General features: G+C 43.9%; 1 pseudogene; it reads left to right on the forward strand.

The window, feature by feature from the left end:
• The first annotated feature begins 9,452 nt into the window (after positions 1–9,452).
• LOC116888934 lies at positions 9,453–18,683 on the forward strand (annotated as a pseudogene).
• Positions 18,684–21,625: the final 2,942 nt, after the last annotated feature.

Consider the following 21,625-nt stretch of genomic DNA (forward strand, 5'->3'; position numbering starts at 1 on the left):
TGGTCATGGTGTCTCTTCATAGCAATAGAGCATTTACTACAACACTGGTACAACTGTAAACTCAACCAGGCATGATGTTATTAGAACATCCAGGTGAGATGATGTTGGGGCTAGAAGCTCACAGATAACTCCAACTAACTGGCTCCTATAGGGTCTCATGGGCAGGGCTCTTTTTTCTTTAGTATCCTCTTTCTGTCTATCTGACTGATTTTTATTCTCCCCATGAACAGAGAGTAAAAACACTCTGCCTTTATTTCTAATTCATCCTTAACCTTCCCTTTAAGGTCTGAGTTTTTGGGATAAGGTTTCTTACTAGAATCTTCACCTTTGGTATATGTCTAATCTCTGGACTTGTGAGCCCTGAAAAACAAAATGAGAACCAGGTTCTCACAGACTCTCAAAGAGAAGAAATAAAGTCCATGAACTCAGCAAAAATTTTACCCACCCAAAGCCATACAGATTAAATTCAACACTGTCCTACTAAAGTATCAAAGCATCTTCAAGAGAGAATGCTCCCAGTGCTAGGGAGATATGTTGAAATTTGAGCTTTTAATCTCATTTCAGATGAAAGCGATATAGACTATAGACTAGGAGGCAGAGGCAGGAGGGTCTCTGGGGTTGTGTTAAGCCTGGGCTGTTCATTGAGAGCCCTTCTCAAAAGAACAGCCACAATAAAGTGACATGGAAACTTGCTGTCATCACAGAGGATGTCACGTTATATGATTTAGTAATTTCACAGGTCAGATTTAATCCTATGAAAAGAAACCCAAACGTGGAGTGTCAGCCTAATGGCAGAAACTTGTCTAGCACAGACAAATGGAAGGAAAGGAAGGAGAGAGGAAGAAGGAAGTGCCAAAGATGAGCAATGCTACAGGCATTCAAATGTTAAGAATGCTATACTAAGAATTGGAGAAAATCTAGCTGTCCCATACTGGGAGAGAGCAATGCTTACATTTGACTGCAGTTCAAAAGCTGGAGATGATTGTCTCTGTGTTTCTAAACAGAAAGGACTTGAACAGCAGCAAAGACAGTGGCTGCACCCATCTCATGGGTGCTTTAGAGCAAGAAACCATCAGGAGATGTTTTCAACTAAAAATGTTCAAGCGCTACTTCTGAGCTTCAATATTTTATAGCTTAGGTAAAATCAGATCTTTCTTTTTATTTCCAAATGAAGTTTTGAAAGTTTTCAAGTTGTTCCTCTAGGGGGAGCCAAGGTGCTTGAATATTCTGAATGTGAACCTCCCCAGGCATCTCCCCAGGGGTCATTTCAGAGCTGGAGAGAACAAACCTTGAAAAATGCTACTGACTTGGAGGCTCCAGGCTCAGCCTCAGCCCAAGAAGAAGCTAACAGAACTTAGATATCTTCATGTTCCTGCTAGCACTGTGGCAGCACACGCCTGCCCCCCTGATACTTGGGGAACTGAGACAGGAGAGCCTGGAGTTTGAGGCTACAAAGGGAGGAGGTACTGTGCTTTCTCATTATCAAGCCCAGTGCAACACAAAACAGCACAACTCAGAAATCGGTCTTTCCTGCTCTTGCAGTTGCAAAGGCAAATAGGATGTATCTTTGGACAGTTCTCAAGTTCCATCTGAGTCTCCACTCTCCAACTCCGAGCCCAGTCTCACCAATTTGTTGGATGTGAATTTTATGATACCAAATTCATGTGTAAAATCTTTTTTCTATAATTCAGTTTTACATCAAAACTACTAAGAACCAGAAGCTAAACTGAAAGATAGAGTTTTAAATTAGCTCAAAACTCAGCAACAGGATCTGACTCAGGAAGACAGATTGTTAAAAATGCAGGAGAACTGGTTCAGAGACACTGACCCTCTCGCTTATCACCGGACTGAGTAAATGAGTAATGGGTTTTGTTCTGCCCCTGTGATGTTTGTTCAAGTCCCCTTTGTGCACTCCAGCCATTGTGACCTGCAGAGAGTATTCCAGGAAACCAGACTGCCAAGACTAACCAGATGTGTTTCAGATGCAGATGCCTCATCAACTCTGACAAACTTTTACCCTAAAGGACAATCAGGATCTGTTCTCAGGAGAATGCTTGACCTTTCCCCTCATTCAAACCCTAGAGTCTTAAGAACAATTCTGTGACTTCGAGAGTTTCCCTTGTGACATTTTTGGTATTTCCTTTTGACATCCCCCCATCTCCTGGAGCTTGTGACTTTTTCCTTTAAAAAGCCCTTCTTCCAGCCACTTGGGCTCGACACCTCTGTCTCCTGCGTGGGATACGTATCGGCCCGGAGATCTCCATAATAGATCTCCATAGTAAACTCTCGCCTTTGCTTATTACATCCAAATGGTCTGTCTGTGTCTGGGGTCATGACTTCCGAGAGACTTGAGTGTTCTTTCTTCGGGGATCTTTCCACATCTTCTCAAAAACTTTTTACTTCTTTCATTTTCAAGGGCTCAGGCCATCATCAAGGTGACTAAAGCTGGGGTTGGCAGAGCATGAGAGATTCTCAGAGACACTGGGTCTATACTGGGAAGATCTTTTCAGATACCCCTGGAACGCTCTGAATTCACAGGCAGGGATTTACAAGTGGGATACTTTGTCCAAGTATCTAGATGTGAAAATGCCACTTCCAACTCCTATTTGGGGATGGCTTACCCATGGAGATTGGCACAATGGTTGAGATCATTGGCTGTTCTAACAGAGGACCCAAGTTCAATTCTAGCAACTACCTGTCAATGCACAACTGACAAGATCTGCCACCCTCTTTGGCTTTCTAGAGGATCAGGCATTCATGTGGACAACACATACATGCAGACAAAATACCCACCCACACACATTACATAGATAATAACACATAGTCAAATAAATAAATATCATGTGGGCATCCTGAAAAAAAATCATGGTTGTTTAAAATAAAGAGAAATCCAATAATACAGTATCTCCCTACCATTGAGAACTTACTGCTATGGACATTTTAGCTTAGTTCCTTCTCAGTACTGCAGAGTGAGGTGTCACTGAAGTATCACAATGTTTTGTTATCTGCTTGCTTCACTCAAGCTTCTCTAACTTTCCACACAGCAGAGTTTCACCTGTTAGAATTGAGGTGTTTTATAAAAATTGTAGAAAGACTTTTGGGGCTACTTGCTTCTAGACAGTTGGCAGGAATCTGGCATTATCAGGACAAAAGAAATAAACCTGGGGCAGAAATCTTGCTTTGGGCTTGGGCTCAGAAAATAGGTCCAGATTAAGAACATTTACATTTGAGTTAATGCAAAGCTCAGAGCAGGTTCTGGTGAAGCATGTGTGGCAGTCCTTTTGTCTTGGTCATCCAGATTCGTCCCCAGAAAGGGGGTTACAAGATTTTGATTATCTCCTTGACTCAGAACTGATCTTATTGTTCTGCATGTAATTAAAGTGATATAAAAGCAGACTGAGGAAAAATAAAGCTGCTTCATTCTCAGAACTGGCTGGAGTTGTGTTAAATGTTGCCTGTTTGTCTTTTTCTTTTTAATCCTCACTCCTGCCCTGGAGAACCTGTTGAATGACTGAATTGGCTTGGTCAAAAAGCCAAGGATATGTTTTATAGAGTGTGGGGGGAGGGGAGACCTCAGTCGGCCTGTGCTGATGCATATTCCCCTGCACACCCAGATACCAGTCATACAATGGGGACTAGTATAGAATAAAGTTTATTTAGAAGCATGGGAAGCAGAGTTGAGAAGGGAGTACAGGCAGAGAAAAGGAGGAGACAGAGAGAGAGGGAGAGGGGAAGAAGCTGGCTGGGAACTTGGGAACATGTGAAGAGAGACAGGGGAGGGGAATGGGAGAAAAGGGAAAGGGGTCAAAGAGAGCAAGGGGGTTAGAGAGTCAGAGAAAGTAAGAGAGTTCCTTTTATAGCAAGCCAGGCCTACCTGGTTGTTGCAAGGTAACTGTTGGGTGGAGTGTAGAATTAATGCCAACATTAACAGTAATTCTGGTCTAAATGCCAATGTCTGCATCAAGTTCTCAAAAAATCCTTTTATGGTCCATCTGTTGGACACACCCTGGTTCCAAACCTTGTTTTGCCTCAGGACCCACATTCTTAGAAACTTGCTAGCTTGCTGAAGACTTGGCCTGCTGCTCTTGCTGAATGGCCTGCTTCTGTCTTCTGTTCTGCAACAGTCACTGGATGGAAAGATTCATTCTTGGGCAGTGTGATGTTTGAACCTTTACAAAATATATTATGTTTATTCACCTCTCTCTCTCTCTCTCTCTCTCTCTCTGTCTCTGTCTCTCTGTCTCTCTGTCTCTCTCTCTCTGTCTCTCTGTCTCTCTGTCTCTCTGTCTCTCTCTCTCTCTCTCTCTCTCTCTCTCTCTCTCTGTGTGTGTGTGTGTGTGTGTGTGTGTGTATACACTTGTCCACATGAATGCCACTGTGCACTGTGTGCAGCAGTGGATAACTTTTGGGAGAAGTTTCTCTCCTTTGCAGGATCACCTCAAGTCACCAGGTTTGGTGGCAAGCTCCTTTACCTGATGAGCTTGTTGGTCCAGTTTGAGCTTTCACAGAACCCCTACCTCCTCTTTCACCACTGGCCATAAGAAAGAAATCTCTGCAGTGTTACTTTTGGTCCTGTGTGATTTTCTAGGTCCCAACAAACAAACATTTTAATTATAATTCAACATAGTAACTAAATTGCTAAATGTAATAGAAATTACATGGGGTTGGGGATTTGGCTCAGTGGTGAGCGCTTGCCTGGGAGGCATAAGGTCCCAAAGGTTCAATCCCCAGCCCTTTTAAAAAAAAAAAAAAAAAAAAAATTACACAATGTGGGCTTTTCTGATTTTATCTTGCTTTCCATATTCTTAGTTAACAGTCTTCTATACAGTAGAACAGTCATCATTTGGACCTATTTGGTTTTCTTAAGATACATTTTTAGGAAGATTTTAGGAAGTTTGGATGTTTAATTTGCTCCTCAAATATCAATTTTCAAAGTAGGAAGTGAGTATACTATGAACTTCAAATGAGAACTCAATAGATTTTTTAAAAATGCCTTTGAGTAATTCAAAAGCTATTTCTACCTCCTTGGCAGGCCTCAGAATTCCTGGGAGGCCTTTTGTTTTCCTAATGAGAAAGCAGACTATGGTGGAGCAGTGGATGTACTGACACTGTCTCTTCTTTTACTGTGCCTTCGATGCAGATGCCTGAAGCTTGGCAGAGCTGAATGGTAGTTTCATGTGTCTTCCAGAGGAGAAGAAAATACCATCTAGAATCCTTGCTCAATCACAGGCAAGTGCTTGTCACAAGTGTCATATTGCCTGTCATCTGAAAGGCAGCAGAGAAGCATCATCATGGTGTCCCCAATCTAAAGACAAAATGCAAATCTCTGGGCATGCTGGTGGCATCCCACACTCCCCCTGATATACTGGCTTATCCTGCTGCATAGGACATCATCTGTACTTGGAAATCCTTGGTCTCCTCCAACAGTTCTTCAAGTCTCACGTCATGTACATTTTCAGATCATCGAGGTCCTTTGCAGTATACTGGTGCTACTAAGGCTGGAGACAGTAAGACATGTGCACATCCAGTGTATCCTCAAAGGCTGCAGTCTTTCATGAGTCCTAGATTACTTTCATGGTTCGGATCTGGTCTTGCTATCTTCTATGACCGGAGTTCTACTCTGAGTGCCATTCTAGCAGGTGCTCAATGAGGTTCAGGTTCAAAACAAGAACCAAGGATAGTGACTGATGGTGCTGGAGGATAGCAAATATCCAATAGCCAGCAACATCGAAACATAGGTCTCTGTGGACTGTGTTGATGACAGTGAACATCCTTTAAATTTAATCTCCAGGTTTCAGCAACTTCTGCTTGCTACTGTAAATGGTGTGAGCTTTGTCTGGTTGATTAACAGGCACAGATGGAGTTCTTAGAACTTTCTTTGAAAACATTTAGACATGTGTAGAAATCAAGAAGTAAAGATTGAGTGTTTTGGAAGACACAAGTCCTGCAATGGAACCATGCAAGCCCAGTGTTAGCTTCTTCCATGATGTTCTTCTTTCCTTCACGTTTATCTTTGCCTTCTTTAGAAGAATGACCTACAGCAAGTAACTTGCCTTCCAAAGCCTCTGAGTTACAGATCCATAAAGGAAAACTATGAATTTTAGATTTCAAGTAATAAGTATTAGGCAGAGTTCTTCAAAGAAATAGAACCAATTATGTCTCTCTCAGTATGTGTGTTCTGTGTACAGAGTCATATGATGCACAATGTTTTTGTCAATAGTGTATTTCACACTCAAGCTACAAAACTGCCTAGGAACAGCTTTCTCAGTCTGTATTTGTGCCCTTGATTTACATGTGCCTCTCTATGTGTACCTACTTGTAAAGCTAGTGTTATGTTTGAAAGAAGTCTCAAAACTGAAGAGCTCACAGTTGAGATTCTTGTCAGCCTCACAGCCTGAGAATCAAAAATGTCACTGAGAGATCAATCCCCCAAATCAAGCTAGGAATCAACCTTCATCTATATTCCTCGTTCTATTCAGCTAGCAACTGGCCAGCGGTCTCTCTCTCTCTCTCTCTCTCTCTCTCTCTCTCTCTCTCTCTCTCTCTCACACACACACACACACACACACACACACACACACACACACACACACACACACACACACACACATCAGTTATATGCTTTAGTCAGTCTACCAGTGTGGATGCTAAGCTCTTTAGAACACTCTTTCATATATAGTCAGACATACTGTTTAGTCAGCTCCTGGGAATCCCATGCCTGACCAAGTTGACATACAGTTACTAATCACATATATTCCCCAAACACAATGGCCTCAAGAACAGGACATGAAAATTAGCAAAACTTTATGTCTCAATTCTAAAACTGATGGTATCAATATATTTTTTGTTAAGAAATCCTACACTATGTATAAACTAAACTTGTACTGAGATGCTGATGCTACAATTAGAAGAGGGAAGAAGTCACTTTTGAGCTACAAAATGAGGATTTCAATTTACTAAGTCAGCCAAATTGTCTAACTGTGGAAGTAGAAACAGAAAATAACCATCCAGTCATACGTCTGAAACAAAGAACACAATTGAACTGCTACCTCCCTCTGTCCAATACTGGAAACAAACAAATAAACAAACAAAAATGGTAACTTGAATATGTGGCAACTGAAAGCACGCAGTCCAGAAGTGTAAGTGGTAAGATATGATGAAGTCCTAAGAATTTTAAGACTCAGCTCTGGTCTCTTTCTTGTGACAAGTCCACCTTTAATAGGGATTACTCACAGAGACCCAAAGCCACCTGCCCCATAGACAAACTTCCCTGCACCTGAGATGAGGGGACTCCCTGCTTAAATGTTTGCCCTAAACAAAGGTCTGTGGCTTCATACTGGCTGTCTCACATTACTAGGATGCATATCCTAGGGTTTGAGGGGTTGTCATTGAGGAAGTGATATGGACAGAGCTTGTTCACCAGAAACTAAACTGTCCACACACCTCTGTGACAAACCTCTCACAATGCACTATTGAGTTGGGGTAGAGACTAACAAGATAAAGGCAGAGGGGGTTGGAATGTGGATCTCAAATTTTCTCTGGTATCTATTAAAGTCATCAGAGTCTGGCCACCATGTACTCATGTAGTGAAGAGCTAGAGACAATTACATAGAAATAGTGTCACAGAGGCTTTTGCTATAAGGGGAACATGAAAATAGAAAGGGTATAAAATCATTTGGAAAGTAAACACAATGGAAACAGCATCAAAGCCTGCATGTCCTTCTCATTCCACCAACCACGTGGGATGAGATGGCACAAGATGGAGATGCCACTTTGGGTGGCAGCATTGAGGGTGCTACTGGCTTTCAGTTTATGGCTTGAAAGAAAACTAAAACAGTTTCACACACACTCCATCCATGCTCTACAGAGTTTAGCAGTGGAGTGGATAGCTACTGCTGTGGGAAATGAGCCTGTAGGCTTCACAAATAAGCTCTAGTTGCCTTATTTTACTAGAAAACCCTCGGTCCTCCAGTCCCCAAGCCAGAAGGATGGTGAGCTAAGTTATCAGAAGCAAGATGTATTCCATAAATAATCTTTTCATTGCTTTTTCCTTTTATCAGACTCCTGTGCAAATCTTTCCGGAACAGTCTTTTTGTCCTGCATGAAATATGCTTTTTCTAGTAGCATATTATTGCATACATTGTCTATCATGCTGGACATTTAGGAAATTTAGGAACATTGGTACAGTTTTAATACTCTGTAACTATGACAACAGATGATAAGCAACTATTTCTGTCAGCTCCATTGTGAAACTGGTCAGTTACCAACACACTCTCAGAATAAATCCTTCCGGTGGGCACTCGCGGTTGACTGACTGTGGAGAGATGAATGTGAACAAGCTATCAACAGTTTCTTCTAGACTGAGCTTCAGGAGAGAACACTTGAATGCAGTTGTTTTCCATCTGGGGCTACAAACATGACTGTAGAGGATTACAAGAATTATTCCTATATTTTTTTCTTAAGATTGCTTAAGCAAGTTGTTATTTGTTATAGTATTGACATAGAAAGACAAAATATTGATAACAAAATCAAAGCAACTATACAACAGTCCACTCAGTGATGTTCATGATTGCATTCCTTGGATGGAGAGGTTTGTTTTTCACTTCCTTCCCGTTTTTGTCCCTCCTTCATTGGGTATCTTCCTGGAAAAGAAATATTCTTAAAGGAAAACAGCAACCTCCCTCATATTCTTACTTCAAGTTGTTTGATGTCTTTGTCCCTCTGTCCTTAACTTCTTGCAGGGATGGACTTGTAGGACTCGATCAGCCCTACATCCTGGAGGTCCCACTCATGAAAACACGGAGATGGAAATAGATGCCATAAGCAAGAGGTTTAATAAATCCAGTACACTGGGGTGACCCTGTACCTGGGACACAGGTAACCCCGAAGAACAAAGGCCCACACCCTTTACACCGTTTCAAGGTATAGGCTTTAGGTTACAGCATGAGTTGGTTATTTCTCATTGGTGGGGCCTATTGCGTTTTTAATTCTTTGCTGTTTATTGTCCTTTCAATTCCCTGGAGGCCCAGGATGGAGAAATATCTTTGGCATGCAGAGGGGGTGGTGAAGGACCCCTGCTAAAGGTGGCTATCTCATTTACTGGAACAGGGTGTTATCCTAAATTCTACCTGGTGTTTGCCTAAGGCAGCCTTTGTCCTTAACTTTGAATCTTACACACTCTTAACTTCAGTTTGGTGAGTTAGTTTGCTTTCCTGTTACTCCAGATTTATTATTCTGTGCTGATTCCCAACCTTCTGCTAGGGCTAAAGACTTTAGAGCTGAAGCAGAGGGCACTGAATCTTCCATCCCAGGTTCCACTCTGCCCTGCCTGGGCCCCTGCAACAGCTCATAGGCAATCTAAATTGCTTGTCCTGATGATACTACTGAACCTGACTTGGGAAGGCTATAGGAGGAATAGCTGCTCCTCCATGCTCTAGCAAACAGCCTTGGCTATGGCAGGTGAGGCACAAGAAAATAGAGGGTAATAGGATGTTGTAGAAAAGGGGTCACCATGCACACCAGCAGAAAACCTAAGCAAGATTGCACTTGGTGAGAATTGGGGGCTGGAAGGGAGCTCTGGATTTCAGTCACTCTCATTTCCATACTGTGCCTTGGAGCACTGGGGCCCCAAGACCCTTCTACTTTCTGGTACCTGCTTGGAGGAGAGATCATCTCTCCTCCACACCCTAGACCATGGGCAATTCTTTCAATGACTCTAGTCAAGTATAAGATTACAACAGTCCTCAGTGGTTCTACTCAGACAAGAGAGCCCCATCAGCTCAGTGTTGTTCTCTGCAGAGGGCTCTGGAAAACCTCATTCGCACTTGTTCCACATGCTGGTAACAGAACTGGTGCTTGCCAACCTGCTGGGGACCTGCTTTATCAGCATGGTGGTGGTGGCTTCTTATTTGAGGAACAAGATCCTGGTGGCCCTGGAGCCTGAGAGTCTCACTCATGCCTATTTCCCCTTTACTACAACCTTCTTTAGTTTGGCCATAATGCTCATGCTCTTTGCCATGGCCCTGGAACACTACCTCTCCATCAGGCACCGTTTTGCAAGCTATGCTTCTCACACTGCAGGGGCTTGGCAATGCTGCCTGTCATCTATGGGGTCTCCTTGCTTTTTTGTTCCCTGACAATGTTCAAATACAAGGGTATGTCCAGTATTGTCCAGGATAAATCCAGACCCCCTAGCAAGCAGAGTAGAGTCAAAAATGCAGATTAACCAGTTCAGTGACTCTGTTCCAGGAACTTGACTGAGCACAGAACTGATGATAACTCCAGCCAGTTCAGTGACTTTGTTCCAGGAACTGGCTGACCACAAAAGTTGGATTAAAATCTTGAGAACAGTGTTGAGAAACAAGGAGTTTCCCCTTGTGATTTTTCACTGGTATTCTCGACATTTTCCAATGACGCCCTCCGTATCCCCTTGGGTTGCGGTTTCTTTCTTTAAACACCCCTTCTCCCAGGTACTCGGGGTTGAACTCCTCTACCCCTGCGTGGGATATGAGTCTCAGCCCCAGCATGCTGATTCCTATCAATAAACCTCATGTGACTATAGCAAGGACGGTCTCTCATGAGTTCTTGGGGAGTCGCAACATCCTGAGCCTTGAGTGAGGGTCCCCCTGCTTTGGGGGTCTTTCATTTGGGGGCTTGTCCGGAATCGGCGACCACCCTCATCTCCAAAGACCCACTTGGAGGTGAGATATTGTCTGTGTCTTTTATTTCTCTGCTGGCTGAATTCTGGTTCTGTACTTTCGGTTTTTCAGTCACTTGCATCTCAGGAAGAAATGGTGGATGTGAGTCTTGGGAGGAAATTCAGAGTGTGATCGGTAGAAGTGCCAGAAGGTCACTGACTGCTGCCCTGGGAGATGTCCCAGGTGGTCAGGAGGGACCCCAGGGACACCTGGGAGATTCCTGTCTGGGTGCTGGTGAGGATACGGTAGTTCTCCTGGATTGGAGAAACTATACACCCTCCCAGCTGTCTGTATTTCTGGAGTGGTTTTTGTCTGTCTAGGTGGAGATGGACATCCATTAGCCTGTGTCTGTGTGTGCCAGGTTAGGAGGTATGCTCAAGCAAAGTTTGTGTTTTGTGTTTTGTGTTCTGTGTTACTTTCTGTCTTGAGCTTTACCGGTTTGTTTCTGGGGCCTGGAGAGAGGTTGGAGGCCCCTCATTGGTCACTGTGCGTCCTGTGAGGGGCTTACAGCTGTGATGAGCAGACGTGCTGGACGTCACAGGCCACAGCCCTGGAAGACACTCCAGGAGGAGAAGGTTCATAGGGGTCGCCCTAGAATGCTGTTGGAAGGAGGAATGATGTGGAATCCACTCCCCTTCATCTGTCTCTGGCTGGGAAGGAGGAGTGAAGTGGAATCTGCTCCCCTTTATTTGTATCTGGTTGGGACGGAGGAGTGAAGTGGAATCCGTTCCCCTTCATCTGTCTTTGGTGAGCTCACAGAAGCTCCCATCTGAATCAGTTCAGTTTTATGGTGATCTCGCAGCATCCACTTGTGTTTTGTTTTTGTGCACACTTCTGTTTTTGTCTGTTAATCTTTTGATTGTCTTTCTGTGTGACAAACGGATGATGGGAACAGTTACTGTTGGACTGAAGTTAGAACAAGGGCCCACAATCTATCTGTGGAGGTAGAAAGATCTAAGTGGCAGACCTTAGAGCAGGTGAGACGAGTTGAGAGTAAGGTTTTTCAACAGGGACCTTCTGGCCAACCCAACCAGATTGCCTACATCCTGGTTTGGGAAGATCTGATTCTCTCTCCCCCTCCGTGAGTTCGGCACTTTGTTTCACTCTCAGGGATCCAGAAGATTGAGGTCTTGGCCCTTTGCAGAACATCTGGAGATGAAATGCGCAACAAGATGGATAAGCCTGATAAAAAGAAGATCTACTCGCACCTCCAGTCTGACCTGCTTCTCTTGGGTCCCCCACCTCCTTACCCTCCCACACTTGCTCCCCAGCCAGCTGTGATGCCCCAGGCAGGGCCTGCTAATGCCCCACCTTCCTCCTCGGCCCCAGTTGAGACCGTTATGGAAGTGGAAGTAGAAGGGGTGGCCTTGGAGGTATGCCATGGGGCAGGGAAACTTCCAGACATGCTACCTTGTTTAGCTGTGTGACTGAATGCTATTTGTCCTCTTTGAAGTACTTCTATTTTCTGGACTCACTTCTTTTATTCTCACCAGCCCAGTTGAGATGCTTGTTAGTAGCTATTACAGGTCCTCTTTACTACTGAGGAAATACAGAATCCTACTAGAGGCCAGAAAGAATGTTCCAGACTCAGATGGAAGGCCCTCACTCCTGCCTGTGGACTTCAATATGCCTGATGGTAGGGAGCGCCAGGTCTATTGCCAGGCTCTAATGGTGGGTCTCCCAGGGGCTGGAAAACGCCCCACCAATTTGGCTAAGGTAAGGGAAATGGTCTAGGGGCAGACAGATTCCCCCTCAGAGTTCTTGGAACGTTTGATGGGGGCTTTCCGTCAGTTCATGCCCTACAATCCTACAGCAAAAAAACACAAGGCCCCATTACTGTGGCCTTCATAGACCAGTCAGCTAAATATATAAAGAGAAAGATAAACTTGAGGGGTAAAGCTAAGTTGCTGAGAGAGTTAGTCTAAGTTGCAGAGAAAGTAAGGTTGAAGTGTAGTTCAGGGTGAAAAAGAAAGAAGGCAAAAAGGGCAAGAAGCTAGGAAAGAAAAGACACAGAAAGAAGAAGAAGCTAGAGAGCTAAAAGACAGGAGAGGAACTTATACTGGCCACAGTAGTTAGAGAGACTAGGAAAACAGTACCTGGCAACAGAAGAGAATTCCTGGCTAAAGATCAGTGTGCCTATTGTAAGGAAAAAGGGCACTGGGTCAAAGACTGCCCCAGGATAGAGGAGAAGCCCACCCAGTGTTTTGTGGATACAGGGGCCCAATACTCCGTGCTCCTATGCCCAAGTGGTCCATTGTCCATCAAAAAACTTTGGGTACAGGAAGCTACCGGCCACAAACAATACTCATGGACTACTCGAAGAACAGTGGACCTTGGTGTAGGCCAGGTAACCCACTATTTCATGGTCATTCCTGACTGCCCCTATCCCTTGCTCATGAGAAATTTGCTCTCCAAAATGGCTTGCGTGGGCTGAAATGGCTAGATGAGGTCATATGTATGCATATCTGCAGACTGTGTATGTGGAGCTTAAGACCCAGGCTGACCCTGTCTCAGTACACTAGTACCTGATGCTGAGAGATGTGTGGCTTAGTGCCATTCTGCCTGGAACATACTGCTCCTGCCAGTTGGGCACTAACAATTATCACCCAATCCAGGACTTAAACTGTGGTAGAGTGGCTGATTTCTGCTACTGTGCTTAAATCTTACACTTTGAGCTCTTTGCCACCTTCTAGATTTTGGCACACCATTTTTAGATTTAAAGTGCTTTCTTCTGCCTGGGTTGGGTACCCCCAAAAGTCAAAATGCTTTTGCCTTTGAATGGAATGTCCCAGAGGATGGGACCACCGGTCAGCTGACATGGACTAGATTCTCCATTGGTTGGGGGCAATCTGGTCACCTTGCTGCCCAATCCTGATCTGGAGCCACCACAGCATGAGTGTCAAGTACTGGCAGAAGCCCATGGGTGAGGAAAGACCTCTGCCACTGACTGATCAACTCCTGCTGAAAGAGGAGGCTACCTTTTCTACAGACAGGAACAGTTCTCTTCATGAATGTCAGAGATGAGTGGGTGCTGCCATGGTGGACAACACAAATGTCATCTGGGATGGACAAACTTCTACCCCCCAGCACATCAATGCAGATGCCTTTGCCATCTCTTAGATGCCCTGATGAAGCCAGCAACTGTGAATATTATTCATTGCCCAGGACATCAGGAGGGAAGAGATTCTGTGGCATGGGGCAATAACAAAGCAGATCAAGTGGCTCGAGAAATGGCTATGCAGGAGCCTATCCTGGTTGGAGGCCTGCAAGAGACAGCCACTGGGAACTGGAATTGGACTAAGGGATGCCCTCACTTAGAATGTACAACAGAAGAAAAGGCCCAAATTGCTTAGAAGAGGAAGGACAATGGCACACTTGAGGGGGAAAACTATCTCCCCAGAGAACAAACAAAAGACTCACGTTGCCAAATACACAAATGGACTCATTTAGGGGATAAGAAGATTATCCAAGTAGTTAAGGTATATGTAATAGAGACAGTAGAAAAGTGTCAAGTATGTCAGCAAGTGAATGCTTAGCAAACAAACAGGGCAAAGAGACCTAAAGAGTTTAGTGGGAAGTTGAAGTGAACTTCACTGAGATAAAACCAGGAAAATATGGTTACAAGTATCTCCTAGTACTTATAGATACCTTTTCAGGAATAGATAGAAGCTTTCCCTACCAAACAAAAGATGGCCTTGGTAGTCATCAAGAAGATACTAGAAGAAATCTTACCCCGCTTTGGAGTGCCCAAGGAAATTGGATCAGACAACGGCCCTGCTTTCATTGCCAAGGTAAGCCATGGTATTGCCAGGAATTTAGAGGTTGATTGGAAATTACATTGCACCTACAGACCTCAAAGCTCAGTACAGGGAGAAAGAATGAATAGAACTCTAAGAGACCCTGACCAAATTGACCATGGAGACTGGTGCAGATTGGGTGGCACTCCTTCTCTCTTGCTTTCTTCAGAGCAAAATGATATCCCTTCCAGATTCAGTTTTACCCACTCTGAGATCTTATATGGGGCTTCGGCTCCTCTTACTGTATTAGATGATGTTATTGAACCAATATGTCATGGTAATAATGATTTGCATGCCAAAAGACCTATAGGTGATAAAGAAAGAAGTCTGGTTACAGCTGCCAGCAGTCTATGCCCCATTGACCTCTGAGACATCTCACCAGTTCCAGGTCGGAGACTTGGTCTATATACGATGACACCGAGCCCAGACACTGGAGCCTCGCTGGAAAGGACCAAACCTGGTGCTGCTGACTATCCCGACATCCGTTAAGTCTCAGCCCTCACCAGCCAAGTACTAGCTGTTAGGACTGGGAGTTCAGACCTAGTGGGACACTCAGATCTTCAAAAAGCTCCCTGGATCTGCACGTCAGATAAGTGGGTACATCAGAGACGTGACTGGGGGTTTGCTGTAATGCTCACTTGAGGAGTGTGCTTTGGAAACAAGCATTTTATTCTTGCTCTGGGTTCCATGGAGATAGGTCCCCCAATTGTAAGTGTGGGGTAGGCTTGATTTCTATTGCACATGATGTACCATACCCTTACTATGAAGGCATTGCATATGTTAGTACTCCTAACACTTCTTGGGCCTGTGCCACAAGGATCACAATCTGTATAAGTTTAGAAGTTCTAAAAGGTAGTCATGACTTTTGTGTGTTGGTTCAGATAGTGCCCAGATTGGAATCCTGATGCTAAAAACATAGTAAGACACAAAAGAGAGTTGGGAATTACTCTGGCAATTATCTTAGGGCTGAGTTTAGGTGCTACAGGGGCAGCTACTGGACATCTGCTATTGCCCTGCAACACAAGCCTTATGGGAAATAGAGAGCTGCCATTAACTTAGATATAGAAAGAGTAAAAAAGACTTTTTAGCTGAATTCCAAGAATCCCTAACCTCCCTCTCAGAGGTAGTCCTTCAGAATAGGAGAAGATTAGACCTGATATTCCTTAAGAAGGAGGTCTGTGTGCTACTAAAAGAAGAATGTTGCTTTTATGTAGACCATTCAGGAGTAATTAAAGACTCCATAAGTAAATTTAGAGAAAGGTTAGACAAAAGACAGAGAGACAGAGAAGTGCATCAGGGATGGTTGGATGGTTTGAGAGCTGGTTTAGTAGATCTCCTTGAATGACTACTCTGATATCTTCCTCTATGGGACCCTTCTTGATTTGGCTTCTGCTTCTGATTATAGGTCCGTGTGTATTAAATAATCTAGTTACCTTTATTAGAGAAAGAGTGAGTGCTGTTCAGATTTTGATGTTACACCAGCAATATCATGCTTTACAAGGTCAAAAGAATCAATACTATGAAGATACTGAAATCTAGTTCTATGATTGGAACTAGGTACTAGAAGAAGTGGGGAGATGAAAGACCAGGATAAATCCAGACCCCCTAGCAAACAGTGTAGAGCCCAAAATGTAGGTTAGCAAGTTTAGTGACTCTGTTCCAGGAACCTGACTGACCACAGAACTGATGATTATAGCAACTGGTTCAGTGACTCTGTTCCAGGAACTGGCTGACCACAAAAGTTAGATTAAAATCTTGAGAATCATCTTGAGAAACAGGGAGTTTCCCCTTGTGATTTTTCACTGGTATTCTCGACATTTTCCAATGACGCCCTCCCAACCCCCTTTGGGTTGCAGTTTCTTCCTTTAAATACCCCTTCTCCCAGCTACTCGGGGTTGAACTCCTCTACCCCTGCGTGGGATATGAGTCTCAGCCCCAGCATGCTGTTTCCTCTCAATAAATCTTGTGTGATTACAGCAAGGACGGTCTCTAATGAGTTCTTGGGGGGTCACGTGATCCTGAGACTTGTGTGAGGGTCTCCCCACTTCGGGAGTTTTTCACTGGGACGTGGTTCTTTATCTAGCACGAGAGGACTGCATACCTTCAGCAGTACACAAAGGTGCTCCTGCTGCTCATCGTGGCTGTGCTTGCCTGCAACATCAGCATCATCCTCAACCTTATTCGCATGCACCATTGGAACAGAAGAAGCCACTGCAGATTGTCTGGCAGTAGCCTGAGAGGTCCTAGGTCTCGTTGGAGAAGAGAAAGGACTTCGGTGGCAGAGGAGATGGACCACCTTATTCTTCTGGCCATTTTGACCATCACCTTTGCCATATGTTCCCTGCCTTTCATAGTAAGTCACATTTGTTTCCACGCCCAGCGTCCTGCAGCCTGTTAAAACTCTTCTCACACCAACCTTTCCTCCTCCAGGCACACACTGACAGCCTGGCTGGTAAATGCCCTCAGGGACAAAGGGTTATTGCCTTCCCCTTTCCTTTTCACCTTACCCACTTCCTTCCTTTTTGTCTTTCCACACGAATGTTTCTACCTTAGCACTTTTTAAAATACTTTTGTTTTTCTTGGATATTTTATATATTTACATTTCAAATGTTATCACCTTTTCCTTCTCTCCAATACCTCCACCCTGTTATCCCTGCTTCTATAAGGATGCTCCCACTCCAACCCACCCACTCCAACCTAAACGCCCTGGAATTACCCTACATTGGGGAAACAAGCCTTCACAGGACCAACGGTTTTCCTCTTATTGATGCTGGACAATGCTATCCTCTGTCACATATGTGGTTAGAGTCATGGGTCCTTCCATGTGTACTCATTGGTTGGTGGTTTAGTCCCTGGAAACTCTGCAAGGGTTTGGTTGGTTGATACTGCTGTTTTGCTATGGTGTTGCAAACCCCTCAGTTCCCTCTTTTCTCTAACTCCTCTATTGGAATCCCCTTGTTCAGTCCACTGTTTAGCTACAACCATCTTCGTCTGTATCAGTAGGGATCTGGCAGAACCTCTCAGTAGACACCCATACCTGGCTCCTGTCAGCAAGCACTACTTGGCACTTTTAAGGACATTCTACATGGCCCCTTCTTTGCGTTGGCAACTGAACGAGGAGTCCCTTACAAGATAGGACTCTTGTCATTGTTATAAACTGACCCCTGAGGTCCACTTTGCTATCCTTGAAGTCCAGTCCCTTAGTGCATTCTTTTGTCCCTAGTAAAATGTAGTTTTCAACCCACAGCATTCAGAGGGTACTTGGTGCAGAAGTTTACAGCTTCTTTCACTTGACTTTAGGAACAACAAGTTACAAAATACTCTCTTGACATCACTGTCAGGAGCACACATAGATGCTCCTCCTTCTGTAGCTGTGTGCTTTAGGAGCAAAAAGATCAATGCAGTAACTGCTGGAACATCTCAGGGATGAGGGAAAAGCTGCTTGGGGAACTGAGGCAGGGCCAGGATAGAAACATGGGTGTTGTCAATGCAGCATTGACAGTGAATTCTGAAATAACTCTTGAGCTGCTGAGTTAATGAAAAAGTTGTAAACTTCTGGTCTCTCATGAAGAGCCATGGAAGGGGGACATGGGAAAGGATGACATGAACACCTGCTAGTCAAAGATCTGACTTGTAGAAGCTGTAGATGTAGAATGCAGGAACCAAGCAGACAAAAGCTATCTTAGAAAACATCAAGTGACTAGGATTCCCTCCCCACTCACTGGGGAGCTCCACAAGAATTTGCTGAGTAAGTGTTGCAACCACAGTAGGGGCAGGACTCTCTATCACCCTTTCTGCAGTGCCAAAGATATTTCCCTACCAGGAGCCACCTCCCTGATGGAGCTTGAATGTATGTCATGTACTTACTTGCCCACAGATTTAAAGGTCAATATGCTTAGCCAATAAGTTTAAACTGTAACTTTGCTGATGTAATTTGTACCCCTAAAAGGTATAAAGAGGAGGAGGGCAGCAATGGAGGGGGGGAGGATGAGGAGGGGAACACCCTTAAAGAAGGGTTAGGGGGATGTTAGCCTGGAAACTGGGAAAGGGAATAACACTCGAAATGTAAATAAGAAATACTCAAGTTAATAAAAAAAAATTAAAAAAAGGTATAAAAAGGGTATGCCTTTGTTCTTGGGCATTGCCTCTGCCCTGATTGCAGAATGACATCAGTGCACTGGATCAGTAAACCTCTTGTTTATTATATTGATCTCCTTCTCTGTGTCTCTGTGAATGGGACATCCCAAACGTAGGACTTGGAGGGCTTTTCTTGAGTCTAACAGTGAGGAACCTATCTTAGTTTACTGATAGAAGACTAAGTGCAAGCTGCCCTTGGTGTTCTGGCATTGTATCTTTGATATGTCTTGCCCTCTGCAACTTCTAGCCCCATGTCTCCACATTTTCCTTTTAAATCAAGCTTTAACTCTATTACCTCAGCCTGTTGGGCAAATTGCCCAATAGAATTGTTTCTAAACTCAAATTTGGCTCTCTAAAGTCTAAGGCTTTGTTTGAGCAATTCACTTCTTGTGAAATTCTTTCTGAAAGATATTTATTCTTCTTGTCAGTTAAATCAGTTGATTACTTCAGAAATACCATCCTCCCTTTTCCCACCATGGGTGCATGATGTGCATATATACGTATATATGTATGTGTATATACATATGTATATATGCATGTATATATATATGCATATGAAAGCTTGCATGTGTGCACTTGAATGTGCATAGGCAGGCCTGAAACCGGTGGTACGAATTATCCTGATGGCTCCCCTACTTTATTCATTGAGGCAGGTTCTTTCAATCCAAAGCAGAACAGGCTCATACAGCTTGTCCTGTGTCAGCTTTTCTGTCTTTTAAAGCTAGAATTACAGGCAGGTTACCAGGTTACCAGGACCAGTCAGCATTAAATGAGAAATAAGCCTAGATACCATCTTCCAGAAGCCCCTGATGGCACATGCTGAAACTAGACTTACTCTAGATGCAAGAATTTACAAGTAGGACATATCCAGTGTGCTCATTTGGTATTAAGTTCCTGGCTTGATATGGAGTCATTAGCATTTAAGAAGGTTGTTTTCCAGAACACCTGGCTGGGAGTTAAGAAAGAGGGCTGGGGTGTGTGTGTGTGTGTGTGTGTGTGTGTGTGTGTGTGTGTGTGTGTGTGTGTGCCCTCTCCAAGAACTGCAGAAACCATTCTTCTTCCTGTGCCTCTCTGTTCATGAAGTTCCCTTGGGTGCCTCAGCCATCCCTCAAGTCCTGCCTCTATGCATATTCTGGAAGTAGAGCATAGTAGCTCAAGCCTGTGTGTGTAAAGGGTGCCCTCGGATGTGTGTAAAAGTTCTGTATTCCACGACAAAAGTAAGGAAGTAAGACCAGTTTTAAAAAAGCAGTATGGCCCGAACACCAAACATTTTGTGTGTCTCTGTGTGTGTGAGCATGTGTGATGCATATACATCCAAATCTTTGCACACATGAATGGAAGAAGAAAGTTGATATTGAGTGTCTCCCTCCCTCCATCTCCACTTTCCTCATGAACCTTCAGCTCACCAATTCAATCTAGTTAGCCAGTTTGTTCCCGAATTCTATTATCTACAAATGCTGAGGTTATTGATGGGCTGCTGTACCCCCCCTACTTTTTGTGTGGGTTACAGGCTCCCAAACACCATTCTTCTCTCTTGTGAGGTAAGCAGCATATCTGTTGAGCCAACTCTCTGGGTTTGATATATTTTTGGTCATTTCTTTGTTGTTGTTGTTGTTGTTGTTGTTGTTGTTGTTGTTGTTGTTTGTTGTTTTTAAATGTTGTCTTGTGTGTGTGTATGGTGTGCACGCATGTTTAAGTGTGTGTGTGAATATGTGTATGTGTTAGTGTAAATATTTGTGTTAGCATGGAGAAGCCTGAGCTTCATGTCAGGAATCATTTTCATTTGGTCTTCCAGTGTATTCTCTGAGCCAAAGTCTCTAATTCAAACCTGGAGATCACAAACAGGGCCAGTCTACCAAGCCAACTTGCCCTGGGGATCCCATTTCTAACCTTCCAAGACTAGAATTACAAGTGAAATTCACCCCAAGTCCACTCGTTATTTATATAGGTTCTAGCGACTTGAACTCCGGTACTCTTGTTTGTTTGGTAAGCATTTTAATAGCAGAGTCATCTTTCCTGAGACTGGAGGTACCGATAATTCTGAGCCATTATGTGTGTCCTGGGAATTTAAACCGAGTCCTCTGGAAGAGCAGCCAATGTTCTTTGCTACTGATCTATCTCTCCAGCACTCCACAGACATATTTGAAAAAAATCTGTGGCAGATTCTAAATATAGAAACAAGAGTACTTATGGTCAAGATGATGGAGTTTCAATACAAGTTAGTGGGAACACAATGCCAGAACATGCTTTGAACTCAGGTATGCATGAAGGAAAGAGGGCTCCATTTAACATATCAGAGAAACGGAGGTGAGTCCAGAGATTCAGAATGCTTCATTGAAACAGACTCCAGAGCATTGAGTACATCTGTAGGAGTCAGACTAACAGAAGGTTAGCCCATGGGAAACAATGCAACAATGAAACAACAATGTAACAATAACAACCGGAGGATCTCAAAACAGGCTGGCATTGAAGAACTGTAAGAGTCTATCCTGGCTGAAGGGATAGCAATGACAGAGGCCCAGCAGAGGCATGCTAGTGCTGGCTCATTGCTAGTTCTGGGAGCCAGTTATGAAATAGCCAGTAATTGTTTAAGCTGGTAGTTATACCATTAGCAGCTCGAATGTACAAGGAAGACAATATTTACATCATGACAATTGGTAGATTCTACATTCAGTGCAGTCTCCTCTCCTCCCTAAATGGGAGGCTGGCATGCATGGTCACAGCAGTATGCAATCCTTTCTCAGGGCCCTTCCCAGTAGGGGATGGCTAGTCAGCACAGAATGCCTGATAAGCAACATGGACAGGTTTCCAAATAAGGTAGTCACCACTGTTCTGGGTCCTGCTCTTCAGAAAACAATCCAGGGAGGGAGATCTGCTAGCAGGAGGTATAGCCAAGAGCATTTCTGAGACTAGAGTTTGAAGGGCTGCTGAGGAAGCAGTTTGGGGAGAGACAAAGGGTTGAATCATGATGCAGGTGTGTCAAATTCCTCCAGA

This window comes from Rattus rattus, chromosome X (assembly GCF_011064425.1).
Source record: "Rattus rattus isolate New Zealand chromosome X, Rrattus_CSIRO_v1, whole genome shotgun sequence".
Classification (NCBI taxonomy): domain Eukaryota; kingdom Metazoa; phylum Chordata; class Mammalia; order Rodentia; family Muridae; genus Rattus; species Rattus rattus.